The sequence below is a fragment of the Dermochelys coriacea genome, chromosome 1 (assembly GCF_009764565.3).
Source record: "Dermochelys coriacea isolate rDerCor1 chromosome 1, rDerCor1.pri.v4, whole genome shotgun sequence".
In the NCBI taxonomy this organism is placed as follows: domain Eukaryota; kingdom Metazoa; phylum Chordata; order Testudines; family Dermochelyidae; genus Dermochelys; species Dermochelys coriacea.
Window position 1 is genome coordinate 217,940,666 of NC_050068.2, and position 20,285 is coordinate 217,960,950.

General features: G+C 45.3%; 1 long non-coding RNA gene across 3 annotated transcripts in view; it reads right to left on the minus strand.

Moving 5' to 3' along the window:
- Window positions 1-20,285, minus strand: part of LOC122460153 — a 59,276-nt gene that overhangs the window by 35,419 nt on the left and 3,572 nt on the right. For all 3 annotated transcript variants that reach the window (XR_006281260.1, XR_006281261.1, XR_006281263.1), the window contains exon 2: window positions 3,764-4,345. This is a non-coding gene — a long non-coding RNA (uncharacterized LOC122460153). The remainder of the gene's footprint in view (window positions 1-3,763; window positions 4,346-20,285) is intronic.

Genomic DNA, 20,285 nt, shown 5'->3' on the forward strand with positions numbered 1-20,285 from the left:
TGTGAAACATTGGTCCATGGTTCCAGAGAGAGGGGGCACCGTATAAATGGGGAAGCCTGCATCACATAGATGGGGGGGGCTAATCTTCTTGGTTGGAGACTAGCTGGAGCAGCCAGGAGGGCATTAAACAAACAATGCAAGGGGGGCGGTGTTTGTTAGGAAGACAAATGCAGTACAAACACAAACTCAGTATGTCACAAACTAACTGAACCAAAGTGCCACAGAATGTGAAGAGATTTTTCAATGCTAGGAGTGTGGATAATTAGTAAAAGGAAATGGAAATTCTCATTGATGAGAAGAAATTTGATATAATTGGCATTACTGAAATCTGATGGGATGATTTGCATGATTGGAAAGAGAGAGTGGGTAAAAGATGTGGGAGGTGGCACTCTACATTAAGGACATCTTTGCCTGCTTTACAGTTATTGATAACTCAGAAGCAGATGACCTTGAATGCACAGGAATCAGTGTGCTACCGAAGAAAGCCAAAGTGTGGGTACTTGTGGGTATATCAGTGGCCACCCAATCAAACCAGAGCAAAGGATGAGTTAAAATCTGCATGTAACGTGGAAAGAAAAAATGTGTTGTTATAGGGGACATCAGTTTGAGAGACATATGCTGGATAGCTCATAGCGTTAGAAGTAAAAATGTCATTAGAGTTTTAAAAAATTATAGATGATAATTTTCTAATACGAAAGGCCTTGCACTCAATGCACGGTAACTATTTTGTACTTCATTATGACAAATAAAGATGAATCAATCACTGGACTGGATTTTGGAAGTTGTCTAGAGACCACTGATGATGATCTGATCACCTTCAATATGAGCAAACAGAGGACAGTGCTAATCAATTATATATGTATTTGGTGCCATAGGTACTGACTCCAGGGCTGGAGCACCCACAGAAAAAAAAAGGGTGCTCAGCACCCACCAGCCACAGCTGTTCGGCATCAGTGGAACAGTTTGGTGGCTCAGGGAGGGGCTTGGGAGAGGGCGGAGAGCAGCTAGCAGTGGGGGTCTCAGGGAGGGGGTGGAGCAAGGGCGGAAAGAGGCAGAATGAGGGCGGGGCCTCAAGGGAGGGGGAGTGGTCTTGGGGTGGAGCAGGGGTGGAGCACCCCCGGGGAAAAATGAAAGTCCACACCTATGCTTGGTGCTCCACAAGGGCTAATTTCCCAAAACTGAGGAAATTAAGAACAACACAAATTGGAAGTAAAAATTTGGACATAAAAATTTGAATGAAAACTGGGACTTCTTTAAGGAGAGTTTATTATATGGCCAAAAAGCCCTGATTCCACAGTCAACCAACAGAACAACTTTGAATAAAAGACCATCCTGGTTCAGTGGTGAAATGAAGGCAGTAATTAGAAATAAAATGTAATAAATAATATATGGAAAAAGATGAAATGGATAGAAATGAATACGAATGAGAAGTTAGGAAGCGTCAAAAATTGATAAGGGAAGCTAAAACCAGGAGAGAAAAATCCATGGTTTGCAGACCAAAGGACAATAAGGAGTTTTTAAAGTATATTAATGAAGAAAAGAAAACCTAACAATGGTATAGACCAGTGGTTCTCAAACTTTCTTTTCCGTGGACCACTTGAAAATTGCTGAGGGTCTCGGTGGATCACTTAATGATCTTTCCAAATGCTGTTTGTACCGTTAGCTAGCTATTGTAAAGCACTTTGGATAAAAGCACTATATAAAAAAAATTAATAATAATTTACTTTTTTTGTTCTACAAATAAAAGCACACAACTCATGTTTTAAAATCAGTAGTCTTACCTTTCAAATGCGATGGATGTCCCCTCTCTCCCCTGCCTGGCAGCCCCTGAGCTGGGGCTGGGAAGGAGTGGGGTCTCTCCCTCTCCCCCCCACACAGCAGCCCCCGAGCTGGGACTGGGAAGGAGGGGGTGGTCTCTTCCCTGCCACAGCAGCCACAGAGCTGAGGCCGAGAAGGAGGGCCATCTCTGCTCAGCAGTCGCAGCCCTGGAGCTGGGAAAAGTCATCTCTTTCTCTGGCCACCGCAGCCTTGCATGTCCCAAATTCCCCCCACCCCCTCTTCTCACCCCACTGCCCCCTCCCATCTACCCCCTATTCCTTCCAAGGCCACCACCTGACCTTACATGTGCATCTTCTCCAGGGTCCAGGCACCTAATTAGTGGGTGGCCCTTCATTGTCTTCTGTGCGGCCACCCAGGCACACACCTTAGAGGGAACTATCCGCAAGCCACCTGAATGGAGCTCATGGACCACTGGTGATCCATGGACCACAGTTTGAGAACATCTGGTATAGGCTCATTACTAGACACATGGGAAAATTGTTAATAGTGGTGCAGAAGAGGCTTCAATAAATATTTCAATAAATATTTCTGTTACGTATTTATAAAGAAGAGAATGACATCCTCATATCATATGAGGATGATGAAGAACATCCAGTCCATTAGTAACTAAAGAGGTTGTTAAGCAACGTCTAGGGATAAACATTTTTAAACCAGCAGGCCTGGATTATTTTCAAAGATCTAGATAAGAAGATCTTTGGACCACCAAAGTTACTTTTTAATAATCCTAGAATTCATGGGACATCCAGAAGAGTGGAAGAGTGCTAATGTGCCAATATTAACAAAGGGCAAGTGGGAATACCAGGTAATTATAGACTGGTTAACCTGACCTCAGTCCTGGGCAAAATAATAGGAAATACTGGTATAGGATTCAACTAATAAAGAATTAAAGGATGGGAATATAATTAATGCCAATCAACATGGTTTTATGGAAAATAGGCCTTGTCAAACAAATATGCTTTCATTCTTTGGGGAGATTACAAGTTTGGTTGATAAAGATAATGTTGCAGATATAATAGACTGCTGTCAGACATTTGACTTAGTACTGCAAAACATTCTGACTAAAAATTAGCATTATACAACATGATTAGAGGACACATTGAATGGATTAAATAACTGGCTAGGTGGCAGGTCTCAAAAAATTGCTGTCAATGGAGAATCATCATCAGGTGAGGATATTTCTAGGGGGGTTCCACTGGGATCAGTATTAGACCCAACATTATTTAACATTTTCATCAATGATCTGGAAGTAAATATAAAATAGCTGCTGATAAAATTTGTGATGACACAAAGAGTGGCAAAGCCGTAAATAATGGTGAAGACAAAGCAGTCATATAGATGGATCTGGTTGGCTTGGTAAACTGGGCCTACTCAGACAAAATGTGGTTTAATATATCAAAATGCAAAGTTACACATCCAGGAACGAGGAATATAGGCCATACCTACAGAATGGGAGACTGGATCACGGAAAGCAGTGTGAGCACCCTTTGTTGACCACTCACTAGGATTGCTGTGAGGGAATTCAAGCCTCTCTGCTCTGGTTCCCCAGGATCTTTCAAGTCCCTGGAATCTGAACAGAGCCCAGCCACTGCCCTAATCTCACAGTCCCTAGACATGCCTATTGCTCTATCTTCTATCTGGCACCTTCCTCCAAGTGTTGGAAGCCACTGTCCAACCTCCTAGCCCTCTGGGCACAGTGCTGACCCTTTAGACTGCTCTGTACTTAATCACACCCTCTCCCAGACCTCCACCCAAAGGTGTGAAGTTTCTGGTTTACAACTTAACTCTCTCAGGGACGCAATCAACACTCACACACCCATTGCCTGTCTAACATCTCTATGCTCTTTAATATCATGTAAGGCACAAGAGAGTACAGATCATACAAAACAATAAAACATCTTAAATACAATGTCCCTCATTACCTTACCTGTCCCTTCGGAGTTCTTGGGGGTTCATCAGTGTTCCATCAGGCAGGTAGGCAGGGAGGGAACCTCCATCCCCTTGTCTACCCTACCGTTGCAGCAGCCTCCCTCATTTTAATCTGGTGCAAAACATGTCTCTCCCTGTGAATCCTTTATAGACTCCTGCTGGGATCCCTTGCTTCTTTTGTTCTGCTTCTGGTCACTTCCCATTACTCTCAAACCTTCAGACAAGAGGAGGAAGTGTCTTCTCCCAGCTAAACCAAACTCATTGTCCTAAGGTATTTTATTTTGAATAGACCATTGTTGAGTTCTGATCACTCACCATTGTCTCTGGTCTGGCAGAGACATGACACAATCCTGTTAACTCACGGGGGATCCACATCCATATAAACATTCCATGACAAGGTAACTTCATAAAACAATTTCATAAAATCATCCACAGTTCAGAACTGGTACAGACAGAACCCCCAAAATTGTCTCAAAAAGTAGTTGCAAATGGAGAATCATCCTCGAAGGGGGGTGGTTCTAGTGGAGTTCCACAGGGATCAGTACGAGGCCCATCACTAGTCAACATTTTCATCAATGATCTGGAAGTAAATATAAAATAGCTGCTGATAAAATTTGTAGATGACACAAAAGTTGGTAGAGTGGTAAATAACAATGAAGACAGAGCATGTGTACAGAGAAAGCTGCAGGAAAGTGTAGATCCATTACTTAATGGGGAAGGAGAGCAATTAACGTATAACAGAGAAAGCTGAAGTGCTTAATGCCTTTTTTGCTTTTAGTCCTTACTAAAAAGGTTAATTGTGACCAGATGTTTAACACAATTAATATTAACAGAGGGGAAGGATCTCAGGCCAAAATAGGTAAGAACATGTTAAAGAATACTTAAATAAGATAAAAAGAAAAGGAGTACTTGAGGCACCTTAGAGACTAACAAATTTATTAGAGCATAAGCTTTCGTGAGCTACAGCTCACTTCATTGGATGCATTTGTAGCTCACGAAAGCTTATGCTCTAATAAATTTGTTAGTCTCTAAGGTGCCACAAGTACTCCTTTTCTTTTTGCGAATACAGACTAACACGGCTGCTACTCTGAAACCTTAAATAAGATAGATGTATTTAAATTGGCAAGGTCCGATGAAATTCACCATAGAGTATTTAAGGAACTAGCAAATGGAATCTCTGAACCATTAGCAATTGTCTTTGAGAACTCATGGAGGACAGGTGAGGTCCCAGAGGGTAAATATAGTACCTATCTTCTAAATGGGGGTGTAGGGGTGTGGAGGAAGACCCACGGAATTAGAGACCAGTCAGCCTAACTTTGATACCTGGAAAGATATTGAAACAAATGATTAAACAATAAATTTGTTCAAACCTAGAGGATAATAAGGTGTCATTTGTCAGGAACAAGCCTGCCAAACCAACATAATTTTCTTCTTTGACAGGATAACTGGGCCTAGTAGAAGCTGTAGACATGATATATCTGGAATTTAGTAAAGTTTTAACACAATCCCACATGCCATTTTCATAAGCAAACACAGGGAAATGTGTTCTAGATGAAATTACTATAAGGTGGTTGAAAAGTGGTTGAAAAAACATTCTCCAAGAGTAGTTATCAATGGTTCAACTGTCAAACTTGGAGGATATATCAACTGGGGTTCTGTAGGTGTCTGTCTGGGGACTAGTACTTGGGTGATGGTGTGGAGAATATTCCTATAAATTTTGCAAGTGACGTTAAACTGGAAGCGATGCAAGTACTTTGAAGAACAGGACTAGAATTCAAAATAATCTTGATAAATTGGAGAACTGGTTTTAAATCAACAAGATAAAATTCAGTAAAGATAAATGCAATGTACTACACATAAGGAAGGAACAATCAAATGTGAACTTTTTTTTTTGATAAGCTAAAGAAAATCTGATGATCTCTTCTTGACCCACACAGCTCTGCCAAATGCCCCTCAATCCTGCATTGCAGCAGCACCCCTTATTCCAGTCCTGGGCTCCCCAAACAGCTCTGCCAGTGCCCCTCAATCCTGCCTGCAACCCCCCTGCTATTTCAGTGCTGAGCTCCCCACACAGCTCTACCAATGGCCTCAGTCCTGCCCTGCAGTTCCCCTGCTATTCCAGCCCTGGGTTCCCCACACAGATACACCTTCATCTGGAGATCCTGTACAGTCACAATTTTAATCCTCTTCTTCTCTGGCTAGAAATCAGGGCCCCCCTGAGAGGTATGTGGAAGCAGCTGTGGTGTGTTCAGATGAACTTCTTCACAGCATTAGAAAACATAGAGTAAAAACCTACGGGGAAAGGAAGTTGGTGAGCCAGGCCTACAAGTGTAGTGGGGGGTGGGGAGGAACATTCCAGGCATGCCTGGATGAGAGTAAATTCCAAACACTGCATCGCTCTTGCTCACTCTCTCAGCCACATCATGTCATTCTTGTAACTACCTCTGTACTTTACCCAGTTGTTGAAGAAGAGCTCTCTGTGGCCGAAAGCTTGTATCTTCCACCACAGAAGTTGGTCTACTACAGTGGTTTTCAAACTTTTTTTCTGGCGATCCAGTTGAATAAAATTGTTAATACCCATGACCCAACGAAGCTGGGAATGAGGGGTTTAGGGTGTGGGAGGGGGCTCTGGGCTGGGGCACGGGGTTGAGGTCCAGGAGGTGGTCAAGGCTCTGTGCAGGCTCTGCGGTTGGGCTGGGGATGAGGGGCTTGGGGTGCAGGAAGGAGCTCTGGGTTTGGCGGGGGGGCTCAGGGCTGGGGCAGGGGATTGGGCCACAGGCTTACCTCGGGTGGCTCCTGCTCAGTGGCACAGCGGGGGTGCTAAGGTAGGCTTCCTGCCTGTCCTGGCACCGTGGACCCCGCTGTACCCTGGAAGTGGCCAGCAACAGGTCCAGCTCCTCGGCGGAGGGGCGCAAGTGGCCCCACGTGCCTCTCGCCCGCAGGAACCAACCCCCCCCCAGCTCCCACTGGCTGGTTCCTGGCCAATGGGAGTGCAGAGCTGGTGCTCGGGGTGGGGGCAGCATGCGGAGCCCTGTGGGCCCCCCACCTAGGAGCTGGAGCTGCTGCTGGCTGCTTCCGGGGTGCAGTATCAGAACAGGTAGGAACTAGCCTGCCTTAGCTGGGCAGCACCGCTGATGGGACTTTTAATGACCTGGTCAGTGGCACTGGCCAGAGCCGCCACTACCCAGTCCTTTCCGCAGTCTGAAAATCACTGGTCTAGTAAAAGACATTCTCACCCACTTTGTCTCTGTACTTTTCAGCCTGCTCCATCTCCCCCTCTCTCTTATCTTCCTCCTTCTTTGTCTCCTAGTCTCCCTCCTTCATCTCTCTCTGTCCCCTCCACTGTTCTCTTTCTTGAGTTCCCCTATTCTCTTCTGTCTCTTTCTCTATCCTTCCTCCTGTTTCCCTCCGTCATCTCTTTCTCTCCCTTTTTCTTCTTTAAAGTGAATTTGTTCCTGCCAATAGGTGACAGATCAGCAGCCCCCAGACACTGAATCCCCTCTTAGCTACCAGATTGGTACAGAATGGGCAGCAGCAAAGCCAACTCTCCCTTGCCCCCACCAGCATGCTTTAATTAGGGTTGCCAACTTTCTCTAATCACACAAAACTGAACACCCCTCCCCACTCCTTCTCCAAAGCCCCGCCTCCTGCTCGGTCCATCCCTTCTCCCTCCATCGCTCACTCTTCCCACCCTCACTCACTTTCACTGGGCTGGGGTAGGGGGTTGGGGTGTGGGAGGGGGGTGAAGGCTGCGGCTGGGGGTGCAGGCTCTGGGGTGGGGCTGCGGATGAGGGGTTTGGGGTACAGGAGAGGACTCCAGGCTGGGGCAGAAGGTTCTGGGTCCCGGCAGCGCTTACCATGGCTCCCAGGAAGCAGCTGCCAGGTTCCTGCAGCTCCTAGCCACATGGGCAGCCAGGGAGCTCCACGCACAGCCTTGTGCCTGCAGGCATCACCTCTGCAGCTCCAATTGATCGCGTGTTCCCAGCCAATTAGAGTTGCGGAGCCGGCACTCGGGGCCGGGGCAGCGCGCAGAGCCTCCTTGGCCACTCTGGCGCCTATGGGCTGCAAGGACCTGGCGGCTGCTTCCGGGAGCCGCATGGAGCTAGGGCAGACCTTAGCATTGGGTCCCCGCTGTGCCGCTGACTGAACTTTAATGGCCCAGTTGGCAGTGCCAACCAGAGACTCCAGGGTCCCTTTTCAACCTGGCGTTCCGGTCATAACATCGGACACCTGGCAACCCTAGCTTCAATCCTGCCCTGGAGCAGTTAACGGGGAGCTCAGTCTCCATAGCTCATTCAGTCCTTTGCCTCTTAGTCTTTGTAGCTCAGACAAGTGATTCAGTAGTGCTAACTGGAAGGAAAGTGATGATGAAACCCAACAGTTATTTTATGATGTGGGTGCGTCTGTCCCTCTGGAGACCAGACTGAGACACACCAACTCATTTCGCACAGACCTTGCCAATAAGCATCAGATGGGCATGACTCATGTTCATTAATGACTGCATGGTCCGGTACATAAGGCACTAGACTAAGGCTTTGTCTATATCAACACTTATTGCATCGAAAGCCAGGGTGTAAATCTACCTCACACAAACCTGCTATGCACAAGGCCTTCTCTACTCAGTGGGGTAATGCACAGTGGAGGGGGGGAGGCAGAAGAGGCAGCTCTGGGGGGGCAGGGATCAGCCTACACCCAGTGAGGGGGATATCTGGGAGGGGACACAGAGGAAGCTCTGGGGGGCAGGGATCAGCCTACACCCAGTAAGGGGGATATCTGGCTGAAGGAGGGGGCAAGGAGGCAGCTCTTGGGGGCAGGGATCAGGACAACTTTAACTCTTCTCCCTTGTGCTTATGCATTATGGTACAATCTTTAGTTACATGGACATACTATTTTTTCCACTCCATTCCAGCCTCATTCAGTGCACAAGATGGACTGTATATAGTGAATGCACTGCATGCATCCGATGAAGTGAGCTGTAGCTCACGAAAGCATATGCTCAAATAAATGTGTTAGTCTATAAGGTGCCACAAGTCCTCCTTTTCTTTTTGCGGATACAGACTAACACAGCTGCTACTCTGAAACCTGTATAGATTGAAGGTTCTTCAGAAGAAGCTGTTAACTTGCCCACTGGAATTCAGCCATCTGGTTGATCTCCCCTTAGCAAAAACCTTTTTCCTGCCGTGCAGACTACTGAATCCACTATCCCTGGATTGAAAAGATAGTTTTGTGGCTTGTTGCTGCTTGTGCTCAGGACCTGTAAGGATACTTTAAACCAGAGGAGCAGTGATGCTTCTTGCTAGTTGTGCCGCTGTTTGGGACTCTTTGAGTTTTCAGAGGCTTTCTAGATCAACTAAATTAAAAACAAAAACAAAAACAAAAAAACACCACAAAAGAAACAGCCCTTCTCTTCACCTTGTGAGGCTTTTCTATGTCTTTCTTTAATGTTAAGTCAACCAAAGTTCAAATCTCTGCTGGTGAGAAGGAGATCCTCTCCAATCAACCAACCTCTGCTGGGACATGAAAAATGAACTCATATTGTGAGGTCGAAACCAATGTGAGTAAAACATTCTTTTCACATAATCAGCGAACTATGTTCCAGAAAATCACTGAAAAAGGTCTGGCTCTAGATTTTTCAGGTCTCTTTTCCTTTTTCTACATTAGTTTTTCTTCTGCATTTCCCCCTACAATCTGTCCGGCTAACCTAGTGGCTGAACTTTGTGACTTTGTCCTCACCCATAACTATTTCACATTTGGGGACAATGTATACCTTCAAATCAGCAGCACTGCGATGGGTACCCGCATGGCCCCACAGCATGCCAACATTTTTATGGCTGACTTAGAACAACGCTTCCTCAGCTCTCGTCTCCTAATGCCCCTACTCTACTTGCGCTACATTGATGACATCTTCATCATCTGGACCCATGGAAAAGAAGCCCTTTAGGAATTCCACCATGATTTCAACAATTTCCATCCCACCATCAACCTCAGCCTGGACCAGTCCACACAAGAGATCCACTTCCTGGACACTACGGTGCTAATACGCGATGCTCACATAAACACCACCCTATATCGGAAACCTACTGACCGCTATTCCTACCTACATGCCTCTAGCTTTCATCCAGATCATACCACATGATCCACTGTCTACAGCCAAGCTCTACCATATAACCGCATTTGCTACAACCCCTCAGACAGAGACAAACACCTACAAGATCTCTATCATGCATTCTTACAACTACAATACCCACTTGCTGAAGTGAAGAAACAGATTGACAGAGCCAGAAGAGTACCCATAAGTCACCTACTACAGGACAGGCCCAACAAAGAAAATAACAGAACGCCACTAGCCATCACCTTCAGCCCCCAACTAAAACCTCTCCAACGCATCATCAAGGATCTACAACCTATCCTGAAGGACGACCCATCACTCTCACAGATCTTGGGAGACAAGCCAGTCCTTGCTTACAGACAGCTCCCAACCTGAAGCAAATACTCACCAGCAACCACACACCACACAACAGAACCACTAACCCAGGAACCTATCCTTGCAACAAAGCCCGTTGCCAACTCTGTCCACATATCTATTCAGGGGACACCATCATAGGGCCTAATCACATCAGCCACACTATCAGAGGCTTGTTCATCTGCGCATCTACCAATGTGATATATGCCATCATGTGCCAGCAATGCCCCTCTGCCATGTACATTGGTCAAACTAGACAGTCTCTACGTAAAAAAAAAAAAAGGACACAAATCAGATGTCAAGAGTTATAACATTCAAAAACCAGTCGGAGAACACTTCAATCTCTCCGGTCACTCGATTACAGACCTGAGGGTAGCTATCCTTCAACAAAAAAACTTCAAAAACAGACTCCAAAGAGAGACTGCTGAATTGGAATTAATTTGCAAACTGGGCTTAGGCTTGAATAGAGACTGGGAATGGATGAGTCATTACACAAAGTAAAACTATTTCCCCATGTTATTTCTCCCCTCCACCCCACCCCCCACTGTTCCTCAGATGTTCTTGTTAACTGCTGGAAATAGCCTACCTTGCTTGTCACCATGAAAGGTTTTCCTCCTTTCCCCCCCTGCTGCTGGTGATGGCTCATCTTAACTGATCACTCTCCTTACAGTGTGTATGATAAAACCCATTGTTTCATGTTCTCTGTGTGTGTATATAAATCTCCCCACTGTATTTTCCACCAAATGCATCCGATGAAGTAAGCTGTAGCTCACGAAAGCTTATGCTCAAATAGATTTGTTAGTCTCTAAGGTGCCACAAGTACTCCTTTTCTTTTTGCGAATACAGACTAACACGGCTGCTACTCTGAAACCTGTCACCACATTGTAAGCTGTTGTCTCTCTTTCTGATTCACTCTAGCCTCCTTGTCATGTTACTACAGATTTAATATCTCTCCATTCTCTCTTTCACCAGTTTCAGTTTGGCTCTTTTATTCATTTACTCCCTCCATTTTCTTTCCTTTCCCTTATGCTGTTGCTTCTCTTCCTTCTACTGAGCTAAACCTCTATCTAATGCTGTAGGTACATATATGCCCCCCTGCCCTTACTGTAGCATTTGAGCACCTCACAATCTTTAATATATTTCTCCCTATAACACCCCCGTGTTGTAATGAAGTACTATTATCCCATTTTACAGCTGGGGAACTGAGGATCACAGAGACTAAGGGCTTATTTACATGGAAGGTATTTCCAGTTGTACTAGTATAGTTAAACCACAATAGTTACACTAGTATAACCCCCATGTAGCACTCTTGCTCCAGTATAGAATCATAGAATATCAGGGTTGGAAGGGACCTCAGGGACCTCTAGTCCAACCCCCTGCTCAAAGCAGGGCCAATCCCCAATTTTAGCCCCAGATCCCTAAATGGCCTCCTCAAGGATTGAACTCACAACCCTGGATTTAGCAGTCCAATGCTCAAACCACTGAGCTATCCCTCTCCCGAGTATTGGAGTGCCTTCCCAAGCAACATCAGCTAAATTGGAAAAAGCCACTTTTATTCTGGAAAAAGAGCGTCCACACAGGGAGTTTTTTGGTATACCTATAAAGGTGTTCAATGAAAGTCTGACTTTCCTGTCTAGATAATCCCTAACGGCCAGATTTACAAAGGGATTGAGGTACCCAAAGAGGCAGATTGGTGCCTAGTGGGATTTTCAAAAGTGCCTGAATTAAGCACCTAAAACAGGGACTGTTGCAGCAGCAGGAGAGGCTGGATTGACACCAGGAGGAGATAGGCGGCCCACAGAAAGCTTGACTGACAGCTGATTGCTTCCCACGGGCTTGATATGACTGGTGAGAGGGAAGGGCAAGATGGTTGCTATGGCAACAGCTGAAGTCATCTGACTGGCTGGAGGTCAAAATGACAATTGACAACACAGGAGCAAATTAGTTTAAATCCGATGATAAAATCGAGGGAGGCCATTGGGATCACCACCTGCCCTGCAGCTTCCTCTGATATCCAGTCTTGGGGCCGGCTACACAGCTTTGCAGATGCGTCTCAGTCCTGGCCTGCAGCCCCCCTGCTACTTCAGTCCCGGGCGGCCTCACAAAGCTGTGATGATACACTTCAGTACTGCCCTGAAACAACCCCTTGCTATTTCTGACTTCTTGTGTCTACGTGCCCATCTGGTTAGCGTCACTAAGATTCTTTCAGACTCTTTCAGCCAGCAAAGTGGTTGAAATAGAGAACAAAGTAATACAGTATATGCCTTGCCAGTGAGTAAGGTCACATAGATATTTATTGCCATCTGGTGGTTAGTTGAGGAATAGCTGGAATAAAGACAAAGGTTTTTCTCCCTATACTTTCCCATCATTCCTTTAGAAAAGCTCCATTCTCTTCCATTCGTTCCAGGAACCTTATTCTGTGTATAAGGTTCTTGCTCAGACCCTCATCTTTATTTGCACCAAGAATAAAGTTGCCACATTATCCTTATTTTGTGTCATATTTGTTAGGAATGATAGAGTCGTATATTCATAGATTCTAAGGCCAGAAGGGACTACTGTGATCATCTCATCTGACCTCCTGTATAACACAAGCCATAGGACTTGCCCAGAATAATTTTACAGAGCAGATCTTTTAGAAAAAATTCCAATTTTGATTTTAAAATTATCAGTAATGGAGAATCCACCACAATCCTCAGTAAATTGTTCCAGTCTTTAATTACCCTATTAAAACTTTATGCCTTATTTCCAGTCTGAATTTGTCTACCATTAGGGTTGCCAGGTGTCTGATTTCAACCGGAACACCCAGCTGAAAAGGGACCCTGGCAGCTCTGGTCAGAACTGCTGACCGGGCCATTAAAAATCCAGCTGGCAGGGCTGGCAGGCTCCCTACCTGGCTCCACATGGCTCCCCGGAAGTAAAGACATGTCCCTCAGCTCCACCTCCACCCCAAGCGACAGCAACCGTGGCCAATGGGAGCTGCAGGGGCAGCGCCTGCGGGAGGAGGCAGTGTGCAGAGCCACCTGGCTGTGCCTCCGCCTAGAAGCTCAGGGATGTCGCCACTTCCAGGGAGGCCCCCGAGGTAAGAGCCGCCTGGAGCCTGCATTCCTCACTCCTCCTGCACCCCAACCCTTGCCCCAGCCCTAAGCCCCCTCCTGCATCCAAACTCCCTTCCAGCGTTGGCACCCTAACCCCTGCTCCAGCCTTGAGCCCCCTCCTGCACCCAAACTCCCTCCCAGAGTCCACACCCTCTCCCGCACCCCAACACACTGCCCCAGTCCAATGAAAATGAGCGAGTGAGTAATGGTGGGGGAGAGCGAGCGCCAGAGGGAGGGGGGAATGGAGTGAGCGGGGGCGGGGCCTTGGAGAAGCAGCGAGACCTCGGGGCAGGGCAAGGGTGTTGAGTTTTGTGCGATTAGAAAGTTGGCAGCTCTATCTAGCTTCAACTTCCACCCATTGGGTCATGTTACGCCTTTGTCTGTTAGTTTCGAGAACCCATTGTTAAATATTTGTTCCCTATATAGATATTTATAAACTGTAATCAAGTCACCCCTTAAACTTCTCTTTATTAAGCTAAATAGATTGAGTTCCTTGAGGCTATCATGTTTTCTAATCCTTTAATCATTTTAATGGATTTTCTCTGAACCCTCTCCAGCTGTTCCAGTTGTTGACACTGGAACTGGACACAGTATTTCAGCAGCAATCACACCAGTGATAAATACAGAGGTAAAATAACCTCTCTACTCCTACTCGAGAGTCCCCTGTTTATGCATCCGAGGCTCTCATTCGTTGTTTTGGCCGCAGTGTCGCACTGGGAGCCCATGTTCATACCATGGCTGCCATCCTGCCCTCAGCCATCATGTTTCCCTTTCACCTAGCATGTTAAGTCTCTCTGAAGTTCCTCACAGTCTTCTTTGCTCCTGACTGACCTACATAAATTTAGGTCATCTGCAAATTTTGCTACCTCACTATTCAACCCCCCACCTTTCAATGTAATTAATAAATACATTAAACAACATGAGACATAGTACAGAACCTTGATACCCCCACCTTAATCTTTGCCATAATGAAAACTGACCTTTTATTCCTTCTTTGCTTTCTGTCTCATAGCCAGTTTTTGATTCATGTCAATACTTTCCCTCTTACCCCATGACAACTTAGTTTCTTTGTTAGGCACCTGTGCAAGACCTTGTTAAAGACCTTTTGAAAGTCTAAATAAATTGTGAACTGGTTTTCCTTTATCCACTTTTTTACTGACACATTCAAAGAACTGTAAGAGATTTATGAAACACAATTTTATTTTGCAGCATCTGTACAGGTTAAACCCTAACACATCATCATCTTCACAATGTGTTGTTATTGTTTTAAATGATCTTTTCAACCAATTTTCTAGGCACAGGTATAAGCCTTACTGATAGATCATTTGCCAGATCACTGCTTTTTTCACAGACCCTTTTTCAAATACCGTAACAACATTTGCTACCCTCCAATCCTCTAGAACAATGGCTAGTTTTTTTTTGTTTTTTTTTTTTTAATAAGAGATGGCATATTTTTGCTAGCAGCTGCTCGGCTACTTCGTACTTGGGCGCCTTCAGAACTCTTGGATGTATCCCATCTTGGCTTTGTGACATTGATTTTCAATTCATTAGGACTGTCAAGCGATTAAAAAAATTAATCGCAATTAATCGTGCGATTAATCGCGCTGTTAAACAACAATAGAATACCATTTATTTTAAAGATTTGTGGATGTTTACTACATTTTCAAATATATTATTTTCAGTTACAACACAGAATACAAAGTGTACAGTGCTTACTTTATATTTATTTTTATTACAAATATTTGCACTGTAAAAACCAAAAAGAATATTTTTCAATTCACCTCATATAAGTACTGTAGTGCAATCTCTTTATCATGAAAGTTGAATTTACAAATGTAGAATTATGTACAAAAAAACCTGCATTCAAAAATAAAACAATGTAAAACTTTAGCGCCTGCAAGTCTACTCAGTCCTACTTCTTGGTCAGCCAATCACTCAGACAAACAAGGTTGGTTACAATCTGCAGGAGATAATGCCGTCTATTTCTTCTTTACAATGTCACCTGAAACTGAGAACAGACATTCGCATGGCACTGTTGTTAGCTGGTGTTGCAAGATATTTACATGTCAGATGCACTAAAAATTCACATCTCTTCATGCTTCAACCACCATTCCAGGACATGCTTCTATGATGATGATGGGTTCTGCTTGATAACGATCCAAAGCAGTGCAGACTGAAGCATGTTCATTTTCATCATCTGAGTTAAATGCCACCAGCAGAAGATTCATTTCCTTTTTTGTGATTTGGGTTCTGTAGTTTCCACATCAAAGTGTTGCTCTTTTAAGACATCTAAAAGCATGCACCACACCTCGTCCCTCTAAGATTTTGGACAGCACTTCAAATTCTTAAAGCTTGGGTCGAATGCTGTAGCTATTTTTAGAAACCTCACATTGGTACCTTCTTTGCATTTTGTCAAATCTGCTGTGAAAGTGTTCTTAAAACAAACAGGTGCTGCATCATCCGCTGAGACTTCTATAACATGAAATATATGGCAGAATGCAGGTAAAACAGAGCAGGAGACATAAAATTCTCTCCCCAAGGAGTACAGTCATAAATTTAATTGACACATTATTTTTTTAATGAGCATCATCAGCATGGAAGCATGTCCTCTGGAAAGGTGGCCGAAGCATGGAAGGGGCATACAAGTCAGATCTGCTTAAGCAAAAAAAGAAAAAAGATTTTTCTACTGCCAGACCAACTACCTCAGCCTCAAATCTGAGAATCAACCTTTCCTTCTTGTGCATCATTGCCAATAACAAGGTTCTGCAGGCCAAAATCTGCCCTGAGTGACACCTGTACTACTGCACGATCTTCAATGGGTTTGCACAGGTATAACTGATTGAAACGTAGCACACAATTCTGTTGATGTTGCAAAGGAAGGAATAGAATTCAGGTTCCGCTCGCTGAGCTATTTTGACTCAGCAGGGCGAATGTGCATAAAAACAGTAAAAACGTATTTTAATCAGTCAAGTCAGCAGATTAGTCAGAGCACATCCTGGGAACATATCTGCTGAGTAAGAAGGTACCTCTTTTGTATAGTAACTTTTGAAAGGAGGAATATACTTTAACTTTGTTGGATTGGGCTATAGCTGAGATCTGCCTCTTTGAGCCTGTACTGACACACCATACACAACTGTATCTCAGCAAACTTCTCGGTCCTACAATCTGAGGCTCACTATCTATCTGAAATACTTACATGGCTCCCATCCCAATGGTATCGGAGTGCCTCACAATCGTTTAGGTATTTATCTTCATAACACCCCTGTGAGGTAGGAAAGTGCTATTATCCGCATTTCACAGATGGGGACCTGAGGAACAGATAAACTAAAGACCTGATCCAAAGCTTACTGAAGTCAATGGAGTCTTCCATCAGCTCTAATGGGCTTTGGATCAGTCCCTAAGGGTCAGATTTTTAAAGGGAATTAGGCTTCTAAAGAGGCAGATAGTTGACTAAATCCACCATGTAGGTGCCATGACATTTTCAAAACTGTCACTCAGGCACTGCCTCACTCCATAGGTTCTTAAGATTCTACCAGTCAACAATTTTAAAATAGCCTAAGTCAGTGGCTCTCAACCCAGAGCCTGTTTGCGGCCCAATCAGCACACAGCTGCGGCTCATGCGACATCCTCTAGGGCCATACAAGTAATATATATATTGCGTCGATGTGGCCCACATAACACATAGAGACATGGGCAACGCATGAACCACCGGCTGGGGGAGGCTAGCCACCAGCCCCGCCTCTTCTGCCCGAGGTCCCACCATTTCCACCCTCCTGCCAGAGCCCAGAACCCCCCTTCCCCCCCCACTGCAGCCACCAGCCCAGTCCTGCCCCAGGCTAGCCCGCCCCAGCCGCAGAGTGCCAGGAGAGGGGCCGGCATGTGGCCCCAGCTTCCCCATTGTGGCACATGGGAGGGCGGGTAGCCCCAGCCTCCCCAGCCCCGGAACATGGGAGGGAGGTTGGGTAGTGTGCGGCTGCAGTCCCCTCAAGCCCGGAGCGCTGGGAAGGCGGGTGGCCCCAGCCTCCCCAGCTGTGAAGCGCAGGCCACATGTGGTCCCAGCCCCCTCAGCCCCTGCCGGAGCACTGGGGGGCTGGAGCAGGACTGGAGCTGCTGCAAGAAGGGGGGGTAGGGCCATACCTGGCTGTTTGGGGAGGCACAGCCTCCCGCAGCCTATGTGACCCCCCGCCCATGCATAGAGAGCTGCATATGTGGCCCACAATGGTAAATAGGTCGAGAACCACTGACCTAAGTGCTGCTGCTGCCCCAAAGCTAACGAGCTGCTCAGAGCCCTAGCCCAAGCCAAAGGCCCAAAGCAGGATTTTTAAACTAGGTGAGGGAATGCCTATCTTGCCAGAAGGGCCCAATCCTGTTGGTGTACTCTGAGATTGCCTAAAATCCATCAGACCCCACAGAGGGAGGGTGGATGGAAGACAGCTGGGTGCACAGGGAAAGGTAAGGCAAGTGTGAGAGAGGTATCAGTCATGAGCTGGAAACAGAGAGAGAGAGAGAGATGACTGGCTACGAGGGCATGGGCTACCTAAGCAGCTGACCTGGTTTAGGTGCCTGACTCCAGGAAAGCACTCACAGCTGAGGATCATGAGTAGATCAGCCAGGCACACCAGGTCAGCTGCTTAGCACCTAAGCCCCCCATCTTCCCTCTCTTTAGCATTTCATTCTTGGGTGGGTTAGGCGGCTCCAAACATAGCTATCTGGCTTCTGAGAACGTCTTTCTATAGGCATTTCACTATCCCCATGCATTCTATAGGGAGCCTAGGCAAAGCCACCTCACACAGGGCTGAAAATTCCAATTGGATTGTGGGTCACCAAGGGGTAGGCATTGCTCCGCTCAGCCGAGCAACACCTAAATCTTTTAAAAAATCTGGCCCTAAGTGACTTGCGCAAGGACATATAGGAACACAGGAATTGCCATAGTGGATCAGATGCAAGTTCCATCTAGTCCAGCATTCTGCCTCTGACAGTGACTCGTACCAGATGCTTCAGAGGGAGGTGTCAGTATCCTGTAGTAGGCAGGTGGGAGCTAATCTGCCCTTCCCACATATATCTCATCCTGGTCCCTAATAGTTAGAGACTGACTGAAACCCTGAAGCACAAGGTTCAATATCCCTTCAAGATTTGTCACCATTAATTATAACTCTGGATATTCTTGATATCCATATAAATGTCCAGTCCCTTTTGGAGTCCTGTTAAGTTTTTGGCTTCAATTACTTACTCTAGCAATGAGTTCCACAGTTTAATCACGTGTGAAAAAATATTTCCTTTTATCAGTTTGAAATTTCCCACCTTTTAATTTAACCAAATATCTCCTTGTTCTTGGGCTATGAGACAAGGAGAACAGAAGTGCCTGAACTACCTTCTCTAAGCCATTCATTATTTTATATATTTTTATCACATCACCTCATATCTGTTTCCTTTCTAAAGTAAGAATACTAATCCTCTCTCTTCATATGAGAGATTTTCCAGGTCCTAGATCATTCTCACTGCGCTCCTCTGAACACCCTTTAGTTCTGCAATATCCTTTTGGAGATGGTGTGACTAGTACTGCACAGAGTATCCAGATCAGGGCACACTACTGATATATAAAGGCATTATAAAGTTCTCTGTACCAACCTCCATGCCATTCCTTATGTATCTGAACATCATACATTTTTCTGACTGTATGTGCACATTGAGCAGAAGTTTTACTGAACTGTCTACAATGAGGCCCAGGTGACACTTAGTTTAGAATCCTGTAGAGTGTATGACTATCACACAGGAAGCCTGTGGCACAGCAGGGACTTAAATTTGCGTCACAAGTATCAAGCTTTAGTGTCCTAACCACACTCTATCATCGTTCCTCACTCTGCCCTTTCATTTCTCCCCATCTTCTTAAGGTTTACAAACACCATAAAGGGCAGCTCTACCTTGAAGAGCGACTGTCTTAAAATAACTTCTTACTCAGAAGGTCTGCTCATTATGGGTGAAATGTATCCCTGTGCAGTGGGTATGAGTGGAACGTAAGCAGGCATAGGCCTTGTGCTACCCCTCTATGAAGAGATGGATTTCACCCTGTGTGATTTCAATCATATCTGCTAACTTTAGTGAATAAAACAAGATTTTAACTGCTATTTTACTCCTGTCTACCCTGCAGAGTCCACACAGCTAAGGGATAATGACTGGGATACTATTCTCACTCATGCATCAACAGAAAAACTTTTAACTGAGTTCTGAATGCAAAATGGTTATCGTTTGTGATGCATGAACTAGAAGCACGCAGCCCAACTGTCAGATCCTATCTTGTGTTTGCAGGACCAGCAGTTAGAGAAAACACTGTTTTACTAATAAACTGAACAGATCTAATGTGGGGATTGCTGAGACACCAGCATGGAGCCTCATGATGCCATTTTTAGTGGCAATACTCACTTGAAAGGATTTTTTTAGGAGACCGCTGATGGCATTATATTAATTCCTTTCCCCTATGATCCTTAACCTCCCCTTGTTTTGGATCCCTTTCTTTGTCTTTGAGGTGTTTTTATTATTGGACAGTGGCATTTCATGATGCGTTATTGATACTGCACTTGGTTTTTATTTTGATGTGCAGTCCTGAACGGGCTGGAGATGGGGATTTGTGCTTGATAGAAAGTCTCAAATGATTAATTATTAGTTTGTAGAATTTCTCTTCTAAATCCATGTAAGATCCAGGTCTCTTCTTGTTAAAACTATTAATGAGCAAGATCTGTATTCTCTCAAAGACCCTCTCTTTGCACCCTACTGCAGTAACTGTGGTCAGCTGGGAACAGAGCACTCTCAGTGGGGAGTCTTCAACAGTGCTACCACCAGACTCCAGAAGCCCAAACTTGGTAAGCACCTATAGGGAGCAATACAAAACCAAACCTTCACACAGGCCATACCTAATAAGGCTACAGGGTAGTCTAACATTGTTCCTCCTGGAAAACAGTCTCCAA